At 35.6% G+C, this 2,844-nt stretch overlaps 1 non-coding gene across 1 annotated transcript; it reads left to right on the forward strand.

Moving 5' to 3' along the window:
• Nucleotides 1-944: 944 nt before the first annotated feature.
• On the forward strand, nucleotides 945-1,079 carry LOC123459942. The gene has a single exon (XR_006636674.1). It is a non-coding gene; the product is annotated as a small nucleolar RNA SNORA5 (small nucleolar RNA).
• Nucleotides 1,080-2,844: the final 1,765 nt, after the last annotated feature.

Below are 2,844 nucleotides of genomic sequence, written 5' to 3' on the forward strand. Positions count from 1 at the left end.
AGTTTATGTGCAGAAAAACAATGTTTTCAAGAAAATTAGGATCCTCGAAAGATAAAGTTTACATAGTAGAGCTGCTATCTTTTACATAAATTGGAGAATTGAAACACATTTATTACAGTTACCTTCATGTTGCTGGAAAAACACTGGAATAGAAGCTGCTTGTGGAAGGAAAGTGTTTATTTCAGGCACAGAGAATCTAGGAGAAACACCACCAATGGTGGAAAAAAGCTTGTTTACTGCCATATGTTGATAGCAGAGAGACACCACTAAACTGCCAGCAAACACCAAGAAAACACCAAGAACCAGAGCTTAAACTGCTCTGAATACACCATAGAGCTGGACTAGAAGATCTCCCCATGACACACCCTCCTGCAGCCTGTTGAAGACTCAAGTTGCAAGATTAATAATAAATATCACAGGGTAAGCCTGGTGTGGTGGCATGCGCTTTTAAAAAAAATTGTTTATTATTTATTGAGTGAAAGACAGAGAAAGAGGGAGAGAGAGAGAGAATGAGCGCGCCGAGGCTTCCAGCCACGCAAAGGAACTCCAGACGCATGCACCCCCTTGTGCATCTGGCTAACGTGGGTCCTGGGGAATCAAGACTCAAACCGGGGTCCTTAGGCTTCACAGGCAAGCGCCTAACTGCTAAGCCATCTCTCCAGCCCGACATGTGCTTTTAATCCTAGCATTAGGGAGGCAGAGGTAGGAGGATCACCATGAGTTTGAAGCCACTCTGAGACTCCATACTGAATTCCAGGTCAGCCTGGACTAGAGTGAAACCCTACCTTGAAAAAAATTATATCTATCTATCTATCTATCTATCTATCTATCTATCTATCTATCTATCTATCTATCCATCCATCCATCCATCCATCCACCCACCCACCCACCCACCCACCCACCCATCCATCCATCCATCCATCCATCCATCCATCCCAGGGTGATACAGTCATGTCAAATTCAGTCCCCATCCTGTTGTGGTAGGAGCTGGCCTACATGGCTAACAGAGAAAGCTATGCCACTTCTGGACCTAGGTTTCTTGCCCTTAGACCTGGGGATTAAAAAAAAAGAAGAAAAGAAAAAGACAAAAATAATTACCTCAGGCTATGGGGGACATGCATTCTCAGTCAAACCACCACAACCTTATGAACATATCAATATCTTGTGACATGTGGGACAGAGAGAGTCAGAAAAATCTAAAGAAAAAAATTCTGATTTTTGAAAACATTCTGATTTCTTTGATAAGCTTGATTTCCAGAGAATCTTCAGTTTAATTGGGCCTGTTTCCTTAATGAAGAAATTTATAATTAAATATGAGTTTCTAAAAAGAAAATGCTTTTAGGTTAAAATAATCTTTTATTGTTTTTTGCTATTACTAGAGCCATCTTCTCAAAAGTCTAAGCATAATTATGTGATATTTGTACATTGTGGCAAGAGATATATAAAATTTATAATTACATAAATTTCATCTATCATTGAAGATTAATAGGAGTAATGTATTTTCACTGGGATAATTAAGAGATACTACATTTTCAAGATAATGCAACTGCTTCAGTGTCTTACTGTATTATAACTTATCAATATTAAAGTAGAAAATTTGAGAATTTCATCTAGTTTCTGATAAATATGTATGTGAACTTATTAAGTTTTTAAAGTCCTTGCTTTTAGAAATACCTCCCAAGGGAGAAGACAGGTGGTCAGAATCAAATTAAAAATTAAATAATAAGGCACATAACATATAATTTTGAAATGAATGAATTAGTGTTTTAACTTTATATGGCATTATTTCTTACAACATATCAAAAATATTCATTGACTTTTCAACAAATAATTGTGCAATAACTGTATTTGGGAAGCATGAGACTATTAAAATGAACATGATAAGCTTTCCTTTAAAAGTTTTTATGGTCTAATAAAATACAGATAAATGGGTGATTTCAAGCCATTTCCTAGCACATAATCTAGCATATAATAAGAAATCAACACTTCCATTGTGAAGTAAAGAGTGAATAATGAATGTAATATGATTGCATGTTATTTAATAAAGTGGTTTGGCTACAACACTAATAGCAATAGTAATAACTTGCATAAAAAGCTGAGATCTGCCATCTATTCAAGGACTTCTATTTACAGGAAACTGTGCTGAGCACTTTATTTGTGTGATATCATTTCTTTCTTACAGTAGCATTGTGCAATAGTAACAAGAGCAATTACATAGTTTGCAAAAATCCAGGGGAAAATGGAAATGTGTATCCCCTTTCTCACTGAAAGGCTTAGACATTTCAAGAAGGAAAAGATAAACATGACAACAAGTAGGAGACACTAGAAAATGTGACAACGTGAAGCACTGTGCAGCTGCTTATGCCATGTAGAATAAAGCCTTAAGGGCTCAGGCTTAGGACCCTTAACAGATCAGGAAATCACAGTGTTTTGTGTTATGTATTCAATTTTTTCTGAACATTTTCTTTCTGTAATGTGCAAAATAGTTTAAAATACAAAAGGTCAGATTCAAAGACTATGTCAGAAGCTATTGCATTAATCCAGTTTGAAGCGCTTTTGTTCATTTCTTGTCAAGAATATTCTGAGTTTACTATTAAAATCTTATAATGCTCCTATTCAACAAGATGATAAAATCCTAAGTGCTCTTATCTAGGGTTACTTCCAAACTTTTTATTTACTCTATGCAAGGCATAAATATTCTAGTAAGGCTGATGGAATTTGTGTTATCATAAAATGAATCATAATAACCACTAATGTGTGTTCTTATGTAAAAGCTCAAAAATAATCTCATAGAAGCAAAGAATAAAAGAGGACTTACCACAGCCTGAGAGGTATATGCAGAGA

The sequence above is a fragment of the Jaculus jaculus genome, chromosome 3, assembly GCF_020740685.1.
Source record: "Jaculus jaculus isolate mJacJac1 chromosome 3, mJacJac1.mat.Y.cur, whole genome shotgun sequence".
Classification (NCBI taxonomy): domain Eukaryota; kingdom Metazoa; phylum Chordata; class Mammalia; order Rodentia; family Dipodidae; genus Jaculus; species Jaculus jaculus.